The sequence below is a fragment of the Sapajus apella genome, unplaced genomic scaffold (genome assembly GCF_009761245.1).
Source record: "Sapajus apella isolate SASKATOON/1434 unplaced genomic scaffold, GSC_monkey_1.0 scaffold44, whole genome shotgun sequence".
Classification (NCBI taxonomy): Eukaryota; Metazoa; Chordata; class Mammalia; order Primates; family Cebidae; genus Sapajus; species Sapajus apella.
This window is the reverse complement of record NW_022436984.1, coordinates 6554451-6568750: the sequence shown is the minus strand read 5'-3', so window position 1 is coordinate 6568750 and position 14300 is coordinate 6554451. Positions and strand designations below refer to the sequence as shown.

Below are 14300 nucleotides of genomic sequence, written 5' to 3'. Positions count from 1 at the left end.
GCTGCAGTACAGTAACAGCTTACCTGCTGGCTAACATTCTTAAATGACGCCTACTGGATTGCAGCCCAAAATACAAAAGTAAAATATTTTGCCAGCATATAGTACCTATGAAAACTAATGCAAAGGCTCCTGCTGGTGCCCCACCCCAACCAACACATGTGCAAGCTGCCGTGCCACTGCAGTTTCTGGCACACACAAGCCAGCATGAATCAGAGCTTGAACACTGCTTCTCCAAATTAACCCCATCAGACAAAAATAAAGAAAAAGGAAACAGAGAATGAATGAAACCTCCAAGAAATACAGGACTATGTAAAAGGACCAAATCTATGACTCATGGACATCCCTGAAAGAAAGAGTGGTTAAAAGCAAACACCTTGAAAAATATATTTAGGAATATCACTCACTTCACAAAAATTTCTCTAACCTCACTAGACAGACTAACATTCAAATTCAGGAAATACACAGAACCCCTGTGAGATTCTATATGAGACAATCATCCCCAAGATACACAGTAATTACATTCACCCATATCGACATGAAAGAAAAAACATTAAAGACAGCCAGAGAGAAGGGGCAGGTCACCTACAAAGGGAACCCCACCAGACTAAAAGCATACCTTTCAGTGAAAACTGTATCAGCCAGAACAGACTGGGAGCCAAAATATAGCATTCTTAAAGAAAAGAAACTCCAATCAAGAATTTCTTATCCAGCCAAACTATACATCATCATAAGCAAAGAAGAAATAAGACCCTTTTTAGATAAGCAAATGCCAAGGGAATTTGCTACCACCAGACCAGCTTTACAAGAGGTCCTTAAGGGAGAGCTAAATATAGAAATGAAAAACCATTACTGGTCACAATAAAAACACACTTACGTACATAGACCATTGACACTATAAAGCAACTACAAAATCAAGAGTGCATAATGACCAGCTAACAACATGATGACAGGATCAAATCCACACATGTCAATATTAACCTTGAATGTAATAGGTTAAATGTCTTAGCTAAAAGGCACAGAGTGGCAAGTTGGATAAAGAAGCAAGAACCAACTGTATACACTGTCAAGATATCCACCCATCTCACATGCAATGACATCCATAGGCTAAAAATAAAGGGATAGAGAAAAATCTACAAAGCAAACAGAAAACAAAAAGAAGCAGAGATTGCTATTCTAATTTTAAACAAAACAGACTTTAAACCAACAACAATCAGAAAACACAAAGAGCAATACCCTATCAGCATAGACAATCAAAGCAAAAATGGAAAAATGGGATCACATCCCATTAAAAAGCTTCTACACACAAAGTAAACAATCAACAGCGAAGAGACAACCCACAGAATGGCAGAAAATATTTGTAAGCTACCCATCTGACAAGTGATTAATAACTGGACTATATAAGGAGCTCAAACAACTCTATAGAAAAAAAAACTAATAATCTAATCAAAACTGGGCAAAAGACTTGAACAGACATTTCTCAAAATTAGACATACAAATTCTAAACAGGCATATGAAAAGGTGCTCAACATCACTGATCATCAGAGAAATGCAAAACTATAATGACATATCATCTCACCCCAGTTAAAATGGCTTATATCCAAAAAACAGACAACAAATGCTGATGAGGATGCAGTGAAAAGGAAACCTTCATACACTTTTGATGAAATGTAAATTAGTACAACTGCTATAGAGAACAGTTTGGAGGTTTCTCAAAAAACTGAAAATCGAGCTACCATATGATCCAGCAATCCCATTTCTGAGTATAAAACCAAAAGAAAGGAAATCAGTACACCAAAGAGATATCTGCACTCCTATGTTTGAAGCAGCACTATTTACAACAGCTAACATTTGGAAGTAACCTAAGTGTCTATCAACAGATGAATAGATAAAGAAAATATGGTATGTATACACAATGGAGTCCTATTCAGCCATAAAAAAGAATTAAGTCCAGTCATTTGCAACTACAAGGTTGGAACTGGAGGTCATTATGTTACATGAAATAAGCCAGGCACAAAAAGACAAATAGACACAAAAAGGCCCAAAAATGTGAGAACACTTATTTGTGGTGTCTTAAATCAAAACAATTAAGCTCACAGACGTAGACAGCAGGATGGTCGCCAGGGGCTGAGAAGGGTAGTGAGGGGCTGGAGGGGAAGTGGGGATGGTTCATGGGTACAAAAATTAGAAAGAATAAATAAGACCCATTATTTGATAGCACAATAGGTGATTTTGGTCTATGATAACCTGCTTGTACATTTTTAAATGGCTTAAGGAGTATAGTTAGATTGTTTGTAACTCAGATGAAGGGGTCCTTGTGGCAATATATGCCCCAATCTCCATGATGTGCTTTCTTGCATGCCTATATCATGGATTTTATGTGCCCTGGGAAGAGCATTACATAACGGACACAGAATAGCATTACATACTGGTAAAGGGTTTAATTCAACAGACTTGATTATACTAAGTATAGATGCACCTAACAAAGGAGCACCCAGATTTCATAAAACTAGTTCTTGGAGACCTACAAAGAGATTTAGATAATGACACAATAATAGCAGGAAACTTCAACACCTACTGACAGCATTAGACAGATCCTCAGGGCAAAAAAATTAACAAAGACATTCAGACCACAAAAATTAAAAATAAAATATAAAAAGACAGGGAAGAGCATTTTGTAATGGACGCAGAAGAGCATTACATACTGATAAAGGATTTAAGCAAGACTTAATTATACTAAGTATATATGCACCTAACAAAGGAACACCCAGATTCATAAAACAAGTTCTTGGAGACCTACAAAGAGACTTAGATAATGACAGCATTAGACAGATCATCAGGGCAAAAAACTAACAAAGACATTCAGGAGCTGAACTCAACACTTGAACAAGTAGACCTAACAGGCATCTACAGAACTCTCAACAACAAAAAAAAAACAACAGAATACACATTCTTTTTATCTTTAAATGGCACATAAACTCTAAAACTGACCAGATAATCAGTCATAAAACAATTCTCAACAAATTCAAAAAACCCAAAATAATAACAACCACTTTTGGACCCACAACAAAATAAAAACAGAAATCAACACTAAGATCACTGAAAACCATATGTATTATTCTGTTCTCACACCACTATGAAGAGACTGGGTAATGTATAAACAAAGGAGGTTTAATTGACTCATAGTAGGTAGGCCTCAGGAAACTTACTAAAATTGTGGCAGAAGGTGAAGGGGAAGCAAAGCACATTTTACAAGGCAGCCGGAGAGAGAGTGTGCAGGGGAAACTCCCACTTTTAAAACCATTAGATCTCATGAGAACTCCGTCACTATCACAAGAACAGCATGGCAGACACCACCCCCATGATCCAGTCACCTCCCACAAGGTCCCTTCCTCTACATGTGTGATAAGATTTCGGTGACGATGCAGAGCCAAACCATATCACCATACAACTACATAAAAATTAAATATCCTGCTCCTGAATGACCTTTAGATAAGCAATGAAATTAAGTCAAAAATCAAGAAATTATCTCAAACTAATAAAACATGCATACAACATACCACAGTCTCTGGGGCATAGCTAAAGCAGTGTTTAGAGGAAAGTCTATAGCACTAACTGTCCACATCAAAAAATTAGAAAGATCTCAAATTAACAAACTAACATTATACCTAGAAGAACTAGAAAAATGAGAGCAAATTAACCCCAAAGCTAGCAGAAGACAGGAAATAACCAAAATCAGAGCTGAACTGAATCTACCTGAGAAGCAAAAAAACATACAAAAGATCAATGAAACCAGAAGTTGGTTCTATGAAATAAATAAATAAGATTGATAGGCCACTGCTAGACTAAGAAAAAAAAGAGAAGATCCTAATAAACACAATCAGAAATGACAAAGAAGATATTACCACTGAACCCAAAGAAATACAACAAAACCTCAGAGACTCTTACAAACACTTCTATGCACATAAACTAGAAAACCTACAAGAAATAGACACATTTCTGGAAAGATACAACCTCCAAAGATTGAACTAGGAAGAAACTGGAACCCTGAACAGACCAAAAATGAGTTCTGAAATTTAATCAATAATAACAAGCCTAGCAATGAGAAAAAGTCCACGACCAGATAGATTCACACCAAATTCTACCAGACATAGAAAGAAGAGGTTGTACCATTCCTACTGAAACTATTCCAACAAATTGAGAAGGAACCCCTCCCTAACTCGTTCTATGAGGCCAGCATCATTCTGATCCCAATTGGCAGAGACACACACATAGAAACAAAACAAACAAAAAAAGCTTTAGGCCAATATCCTTGATAAACACAGATACAAAAATCCTCAACAAAATACTAGCAAACTAAATTCAGCAGCACATCAAAAACCTAATCCGGAGAGGATCCAAGATGGCCGTTTAGGAACAGCTCAGGATTGCAGCTCCCAGTGAAAGCGCAGAGGGTGAGTGGACGCCGCGTTTTTATTGCCCACAGACTAGGAAATTCCCGGGCAGAGGTGCTCCACGCTCGCCAGCGCGGCTGTTGTGGCCAGCGCCGCTGTGCCGGCCAGCGCCGGCCGGCGCCGACCAGCGCCGGCCGGCGCCGACCAGCGCCGCTGCTCTGCCCCGCGCGGCTGCTTTGTCGGCACCCTGGAGCCGCGGTTCTCCGTACAAAATACACCGGTCCGGGTGCCCTTTTGGCTGGCGATTGGAGTCACGGGAAGTCGCCCATATGCTGGTTCAAAAAGGGGACTGAGCAGAGAACCAGGACAGTAGATTCCAGGGCAAAAAAAAAAAAAGAAAAAAAAGCGCCACAAACCTCAGTGCCGCTGTTTAAGCCAGCGCAGTGAGTGGCCGCAGGGGAAAACAAACAGACCCCAGCGCCTCTTCAACAGGCGACTGGAACACCAACTTAAAAAAGGCTCTGAGGCAGGGAGCCAGGCGATCAGGCTCGGCTGGCCCCACCCCCATAAAAGAACAGCAACCAGAAACTCTGGATTGAGAATTTCACAGCGAGCGCAGCTGAACCCGGGACAGTCCAGCTCTGTGGGGGAGGGGCGTCCGCCATTACCGAGGCAGCCCGCCGTTGCCAAGGCAACCCGCCATTGCTGAGGCAGCCCGCCGTTGCCAAGGCAACACGCCACAGCAGAGACTCCGCCCCAACAGAGGCGGGCCACCATCGCCAAAGCAGTTCTAACTACACCCATATAAACAGGACTGCAGGGAAGTTCACTCGGCAGCGGGGCGCAGCGCACAGCAGCTCAGCAAAGCTGCTATAGGCCGACAGTGACTAGGCTGCCTCCTTGCTGGGCTGGGCAGGTCTGAAGGAAAAAAAGAAAAAAAAAAAAAAAAAAAGAAGGCAGCAGCATAACAGAAACTCATAAATAAAGCCCTAAATCCCTGGGACAGAGCACCTGGGAACAAAAAGCAGTTTATGAGTTCTGCTGCAGCAGACCTAAACGTACCTGCCCAGCAGCTCTGAATGAACAACAACAGAGCTCACAACTCACCATTTGAGATCCTATAAAGAAAAGACCGTCTCCTCAAGCAGCTCCCTGACTCCTATATATCCAAAAAGACACCTCATAGAGGAGAGATCAGATTGACACTAGGCGGGTATCCTTCTGGGACAAAGATAGAAGAAGAAGAAAACTGGTAACAACCCTTGCTGTTCAACAGCTGCTGCAGGTGAACCCCAGGCAAGCAGGGCCTGGAGTGAACCTCAGCAGACCTACAGCAGAGGGGCCAGACTGTCAGAAGGAAAACCAAGAAGCAGAAATAACCTCATCATCAACAAACAGAACGTCAATCTGAAAGATTTGAGACCCAATCTCAAAGCCAGCAACTACAAAGTCGACAGGTGGATAAATCCTTAAGGATGGGAAGAAACCGACGCAAAAAGGATGAAAACACCCGAAACCAGAACACCTCTCCTCCTAAAAGGGATCACAACTCCTCGCCAGCAAGGGAACAAGGTTGGATGGAGAATGAGTGTGATGAAATGACAGAATCAGAATTCAGAAGGTGGGTAGTAAGAAACTTCTGTGAAATTAAAGAACATGTTCTAACCAAATGCAAAGAAACTAAGAACCTTGAAAAAAGATTTGACGAAATGCTAACAAGAATGGACAAAATAGAAAGGAATATAAGTGAATTGATGGAGCTGAAAACTGCAACACGAGAACTTCGTGAAGCATGCACAAGTATCAACAGCCGACTTGACCAAGCAGAAGAAAGGATATTAGAGGTCGAAGATCAACTCAATGAAATAAAACGGGAAGGCAAGACTGGAGAAAAAAGGGTAAAAAGGAACGAACAAAGTCTCCAAGAAATGTGGGACTATGTGAAAAGACCTAATCTACGTTTGATAGGCGTACCCGAATGCGACGAAGAGAATGAATCCAAGCTGGAAAATACTCTGCAGGATATTATCCAGGAAAACTTCCCCAACCTAGCAAGGCACACAAACATTCAAGTCCAGGAAATACAGAGAACACCACAAAGATATTCGTCAAGAAGAGCAACCCCAAGGCACATAATCGTCAGATTCACCAGGGTCGAAATGAAGGAGAAAATACTAAGGGCAGCCAGAGAGAAAGGTCGGGTTACCCACAAAGGGAAGCCCATCAGACTCACAGCAGATCTCTCAGCAGAAACCCTACAAGCCAGAAGAGAATGGGGGCCAATATTCAACATCCTTAAAGAAAAGAACTTTCAACCCAGAATCTCCTATCCAGCCAAACTAAGCTTCATAAGTGAAGGAAAAATAAAATCCTTTGGGAACATGCAAGTACTCAGAGATTTCGTCACCACCAGGCCAGCTCTACAAGAGCTCCTGAAAGAGGCTCTACACATATAAAGGAACAACAAGTACCAGCTCAACTAAAGGGCAAAACAGCCAGCTAGCACCAAAATGGCAGTATCAAATTCACACATAACAATATTAACCCTAAATGTAAATGGACTAAATGCCCCAATCAAAAGACACAGACTGACAAATTGGATAAAAAGACAAAACCCATCGGTGTGCTGTATCCAGGAAACCCATCTCACATGCAAGGATACACAAAGGCTCAAAATAAAGGGATGGAGGAAGATTTACCAAGCAAATGGAGAGCAAAAAAAAGCAGGAGTTGCAATTCTCATCTCTGATAAATTAGACTTTAAAGCAACAAAGATCATAAGAGACAAAGAGGGACATTACATAATGGTAAAAGGATCAATGCAAGATCAAGAAGAGCTAACGATCCTAAATATATACGCACCCAATACAGGAGCACCCAGATACATAAGGCAAGTTCTTAATGACTTACAAAGGGACTTAGACTCCCACACAATAATAGTGGGAGACTTTAACACCCCATTGTCAACATTAGACAGATCAACCAGACAGAAAATTAACAAGGATATCCAGGACTTGAACTCAGACCTGGACCAAGCAAACCTAATAGACATTTACAGAACTCTCCACCCCAAATCCACAGAATATACATTCTTCTCAGCACCACATCACACCTACTCTAAAACTGACCACATAATTGGGAGTAAATCACTCCTCAGCAAATGCAAAAGAACGGAAATCGTAACAAACAGTCTCTCAGACCACAGTGCAATCAAGTTAGAACTCAGAATTCAAAAACTAACTCAGAACCGCACAGCTTCATGGAAACTGAACAACTTGCTCTTGAATGTTGACTGGATAAACAATGAAATGAAGGCAGAAATAAAGATGTTCTTCGAAACCAACGAGAATGAAGACACAACATACCAAAATCTCTGGGACACATTTAAAGCAGTATCTAGAGGAAAATATATAGCAATAAGTGCCCACATGAGAAGCAAGGAGAGATCAAAAATTGACACCCTATCGTCAAAACTGAAAGAGCTAGAGGAGCAAGATCAAAAAAACTCAAAGTCTAGCAGAAGACAAGAAATAGCTAAGATCAGAGCAGAACTGAAGGAGATAGAGACACAAAAAACCCTTCAAAAAATCAATAAATCCAGGAGCTGGTTTTTTGAAAAGATCAACAAAATAGACAGACCACTAGCCAGATTAATAAAAAAGAAAAGAGAGAATAACCAAATTGATGCAATAAAAAACGATAAAGGTGATATCACCACAGATTCCACAGAAATTCAAACCATCATCAGAGATTATTACAAACAACTCTATGCACACAAACTAATAAACCTGGAAGAAATGGATAAATTCCTGGACACTTGCCTCCTGCCAAGCCTAAACCAGGAAGAAGCCGAAACCCTGAACAGACCCATAACAAGGTCTGAAGTTGAGGCAGTAATTAAGAGCTTACCACCCAAAAAAAGCCCAGGTCCAGATGGGTTCACAGCTGAATTCTACCAGACATACAAAGAGGAGCTGGTACCATTTCTTCTGAAACTATTCCAAACAATACAAAAAGAGGGAATTCTTCCCAAATCATTTTATGACACCAACATCATCCTGATTCCAAAACCCGGCAGAGACTCAACAAGAAAAGAAAACTTCAGGCCAATATCCATGATGAACATAGATGCAAAAATCTTCAATAAAATACTGACAAGCCGATTGCAACAGCACATCAAAAAGCTTATCCACCATGATCAAGTAGGCTTCATCCCAGGGATGCAAGGCTGGTTCAACATACGCAAGTCTATAAACGTAATTCACCACATAAACAGAACCAAAGACAAAAATCACATGATTATCTCAATAGATGCAGAGAAGGCCTTTGACAAAATTCAACAGCCCTTTATGCTAAAAACACTCAGTAAGCTAGGTATCAATGGAACGTATCTCAAAATAATAAAAGCTATTTATGACAAACCAACAGCCAATATCATACTGAATGGGCAAAAACTGGAAGCATTCCCCTTGAAATGTGGCACCAGACAAGGATGCCCGCTCTCACCACTGCTATTCAATATAGTATTAGAAGTTCTAGCCAGAGCAATCAGGCAAGAAAAAGAAATAAAGGGCATTCAAATAGGAAAGGAGGAAGTCAAATTGTCTCTATTTGCAGACGACATGATTGTATATCTAGAAGACCCCATCGTCTCAGCCCCAAACCTCCTGAAACTGATAAGCAAGTTCAGCAAAGTCTCAGGATACAAAATCAATGTGCAAAAATCACATGCATTCCTATACACCAGTAACAGACTTAAAGAGAGCCAAATCAAGAACAAACTTCCATTCACAATTGCCACAAAGAGAATAAAATACCTAGGAATACAACTAACAAGGAATGTAAAGGACCTCTTCAAGGAGAACTACAAGCCACTGCTCAACGAAATAAGAGAGGACACAAACAGATGGAGAAACATCCCATGTTCATGGTTAGGAAGAATCAATATCGTGAAAATGGCCATACTGCCCAAAGTAATTTACAGATTCAATGCTATCCCCATCAAGCTACCAATGACCTTCTTTGCAGAACTGGAAAAAACCACCTTAAACTTCATATGGAACCAAAAGAGAGCCCGCATAGCCAAGTCAATTCTAAGCAAAAAGAACAAAGCGGGGGGCATCACACTACCAGACTTCAAACTATACTACAAGGCTACAGTAATCAAAACAGCATGGTACTGGTACCAAAACAGAGATATAGACCAATGGAACAGAACAGAGGTCTCGGAGGCAACACAACATATCTACAACCATCTGATCTTTGACAAACCAGACAAAAACAAGCAATGGGGAAAGGATTCCCTGTTCAATAAATGGTGTTGGGAAAGCTGGCTAGCCATGTGCAGAAAGCAGAAACTGGACCCCTCCCTGACACCTTACACTAAAATTAACTCCAGATGGATTAAAGACTTAAACATAAGACCTAACACCATAAAAACCCTAGAAGAAAATCTAGGCAAAACCATTCAGGACGTAGGTGTAGGCAAGGACTTCATGACCAAAACGCCAAACGCATTGACAACAAAAGCCAAAATAGACAAATGGGACCTAATCAAACTCCACAGCTTCTGCACAGCAAAAGAAACAATCATTAGAGTGAATCGGCAACCAACAGATTGGGAAAAAATTTTTGCAGTTTACCCATCTGACAAAGGGCTGATATCCGTAATTTACAAAGAACTAAAGCAGATTTACAAGAAAAAAACTAACAAGCCCATTCAAAAGTGGGCAAAGGATATGAACAGACACTTCTCAAAAGAAGACATACGTGAGGCCAACAAACATATGAAAAAATGCTCATCATCACTGGTCATCAGAGAAATGCAAATCAAAACTACACTGAGATACCATCTCACGCCGGTTAGAATGGCGATCATTAAAAAATCTGGAGACAACAGATGCTGGAGAGGATGTGGAGAAATAGGAACACTTTTGCACTGTTGGTGGGAGTGTAAATTAGTGCAACCATTGTGGAAGACAGTGTGGCGATTCCTCAAGGACCTAGAAATAGAAATTCCATTTGACCCAGCAATCCCATTACTGGGTATATATCCAAAGGATTACAAATCGTTCTACTATAAGGACACGTGTACACGAATGTTCATTGCAGCACTGTTTACAATAGCAAAGACCTGGAACCAACCCAAATGCCCATCGACGATAGACTGGATAGGGAAAATGTGGCACATATACACCATGGAATATTATGCAGCCATCAGAAACGATGAGTTTGGGTCCTTTGTAGGGACATGGATGAACCTGGAAACCATCATTCTCAGCAAACTGACAGAAGAGCAGAAGATCAACACCGCATGTTCTCACTCATAGGCGGGTGTTGAACAATGAGAACACATGGACACAGGGAGGGGAGCACTACACACTGGGGTCAGTTGGGGGGAAATAGGGGAGGGAGGGTGGGGGGTGGGAAGCTGGGGAGAGATAGCAAGGGGAGAAATGCCAGATGTAGGTGATGGGGAGGAAGGCAGCAAATCACACTGCCACGTGTGTTCCTATGCAACAATTTTGCATGTTCTTCACATGTACCCCAAAATGTAAAATGCAATAAAATAAATAAATGGGAAAAAAAAAAAAAAAAAAACCTAATCCACCATAATCAAGTAGGCTTTATCGCTGGGATGCAAGGCTGGTTTTACATTCACAAATTAATAAATGTGATCTATCCATAAAAACAAAAACCACATGATTATCTCAATAGATGCAGAAAAGGCTTTCGATAACATTCAGCATCCTTCATGTTTGAAAAAAAAAAAACCCTCAACAAACTAGGCATTGAATAACCTTCCTCAAATTAATAAAGGCCATCTATGACAAACCCACAGCCAACATTAATGCTGAATGGACAAGAGGTGGAAGCATATCCTTGAGAACTGGAACAACACAAGGATGCCCACTCTCATCACTCTTATTCAATAAATCTGGAAGTCTTACCCAGAGAAATCAGGCAGGAGAAAGAAATAAAAGGCATTCCATAGGAAAAGGGGAAGTCAAACTATCTCTATCTGCAGACAATATGATTTCATATCTAGAAAACCTCATCGTGTCTGCCCAAAAGCTCCTTGATCTGATAAATAACTTCAGCAAAGTTTCAGGATACAATATCAATGTATAACAATCAGTACCATTTCTATACACCAACAACATCCAAGCTGAGTGTCACATCAAGAATGCAATCCCATTTACAACAGACACACATACACACACAAAATACCTAGGAATACAGCCAACCAAGGAGGAAAAGATCTCTACAACAAGAATTGAAAAACACTGCTGAAAGAAATCACAATTGACACAAACAAAATGGAAAAAAATTCCATGCTCATGAACAGGAAGAATCAATATTATTAAAATGATCATGGAGAGAGTGCGAAGTTGGGCTATGAACTTGGGAGATGGTTTAAAGCTTGAAATTGAAGTACTGGCTGGAAAAACCAAGCTAATATTGTCTCCATATGAACATAAATCAAAAATTTCTGTGAAGATGGGAAATAAGACCAAGATTGCTAAGTGTCCTTTAAGAGCAAAAACTGGACACATTCTAAAATCAACACAAGATACTCATATTGGGAGTGCAAAACTTTGCCAAAAGAAGACAGTTGGTTCAGAAACATCACAGGCAAAAGAAAGATATTTCACCTGCAACCCCTAATATACAGAAGACTAGAAACATCATAAATACATCTCTAGTAGCAAAACAGAAGCCTCAAAAAAAACACACCACAGCTGAAAATATGAACACCAGTTTGGTATGTCTAACACAAGACGAACTGCAACAGATATTGATGACTGTAAACCAAGAAAATAGATCTCTCCCTGACTGAGAATGGAAAGGGGGAAAAAAGTCAATATAGTCTACATTTAAACAGTATTTCTAATCAGCCAAAGGATGAGAACATTATAGGATTTTTCTCAAAAACCAAGATGGTTTCATCTGCCCCAGCTGAAAATAAATCCATCTTAAATGAGTATCAGGAGACATCTAAGAAGTAGAGAATGAATGGAAACCAGCTGATATATTCAGTACTCTGGGGAAATGGGAACGTGATAGAAGTTTGTTGGAAGAAAAAAAAAAAAGCCCAATGGAGGAAAGAGCTAGTTTTTGTACATTTTTTTAAAAAGACATTATTTACAGATGAGCAGCCTGCTTTAAAGAAGAAAGGAAAACAAGTGTCTGAAAAATGGAATGATCCTTAGAAAAAATCTGAAAGTGATAATATAATATGGTGGAAACTTCAAATTCTTGACCAATCTAGGGAAACAGTACTGCTGGAGCACCTTTCAGTGCTGTGAAATAAGAACTGCAGAGAAAATGGACTGAAGAGGTGAATAAGCAAATAGAAGGTGACGGTCAAAGAAAAATAGAGGAAAGACATATATTCAAAGGGTGAGGAACATGATAGATGCGCAATGCACTTTGATTCATTAAAGAGTAATCCTGGTTCTCAATCTCAACTGTCCCCTCAGTCAACACACAAACAACCTGAGTACTTCCGTGTCTCTCCTGACACTCGGGAGCTGGCTGATGTCAGCAGTGTTTGTACACCTACAACTGGAAGCCAGGTTGAACCATCAGAGGAGCAGCATATATCAAAACCTATTAGGGATGTGGTTATGGCATACAGTAAGAAAACAAACTTTCTTCGTTCTATGACTACTCTCTTGGACCCAGCTCAGATTGAGGAATGAGACAGATGATGACAAAAACAGTTAGAGCATCATAAAGCCATCACTGCCCAGGTAGAAAAAAAGCACAAGAAGAAGCAACTGGAAGAAGAGCAAAGAAGGAAGAACAAGAAGAGGAGCTTCGCTTAGCAGGTGAAGAGATGCAGAAACAGTATGAAGAAGACATACTTAAGCAAAAACAAAAGGAAGAAATCATGACTCTCAAGACAAATGAGCTGTTTCAGACAATGCAGCGAGTGCAGGAACTGGCGCAGAGACTAAAACAAGAACAGAGGATCCAAGAATTGGTGCAAAAGGGACATGACACTTCTAGACTGATTAAAAACCTTGGTGTTGATACAATCCAAATGGAATATAATGCATCTGCTAACATTTCCAGTTCAGGACGTGATTCTGATGACGTCAGTGGTAAAATGAATGCATGTATGAATTCTAGTACGTCTCCTAAGAAGGATACTGGTATGCAGACAGATGACATAAATATAGGAATATTCACCAATGCAGAATCACACTGTGGATAATTAACAGAGAAGGACAACACAAATTGTTCATCTCCTGAGATATTGGCAGAATTTACTGGACAGCTTAGCACTAAGAAAAACAAGCAAGAACTAACTCAGGATAAAGGAGCCAACTTAGAAAAAGAAAACCAACGGTATAATGACCAGTGTAATCAGTTCACAAGAATAGAGAAACAAACAAAACACATGAAGAAATGTCTTAAAAGGCCTGATTGGAATGTAAATAAGCCCTACCTAAAAGGTATATTCCAGCATCAGAAAAGTACCCTAAACAGCTTCAAAAGCAGAATGAAGAAAAAAAAGTGAGGAGGCAGATGGAATTGCTTCATTTGGTAGAACAAAAATAATCCTGGGCACCTCTATCAAAACAGAGGCATTTCACCAGAAATTCTTCATTCATCTCATCAAGAAACTGAGTCAAAGTTCTGGCGGCATCCAGTCAAAAAGGAAGAAGAGCCTCTGAATATTAACTCATTCAGCAAGGAAAGGTCTCAATCATCACCAGTTCCAGCAGTGAAAAAGAGAAACCAACAAACTCAGAACACATTACACCTACCACTAAAAAACAGTAGCTATGAGAGAGAGAATTTGATCTTGGGAGGTAATCAAACAATTATCATCTGGGATTTCTGAATCGTCCCTTTTTTTTTTTTTTTTTTTTTTTTTTTTTTTTTTTTTTTTTTTTT

The 14300-nt window shown here is 40.0% G+C and overlaps 1 protein-coding gene and 1 pseudogene across 7 annotated transcripts in view; one reads left to right on the top strand and one right to left on the bottom strand.

Moving 5' to 3' along the window:
• Positions 1-14300, bottom strand: part of LTBP1 (latent transforming growth factor beta binding protein 1) — a 461690-nt gene that overhangs the window by 421516 nt on the left and 25874 nt on the right. The gene's annotated exons all lie outside the window — the stretch shown is intronic.
• LOC116524149 overlaps positions 11719-14300 on the top strand; it is a 3331-nt pseudogene continuing 749 nt past the window's right edge.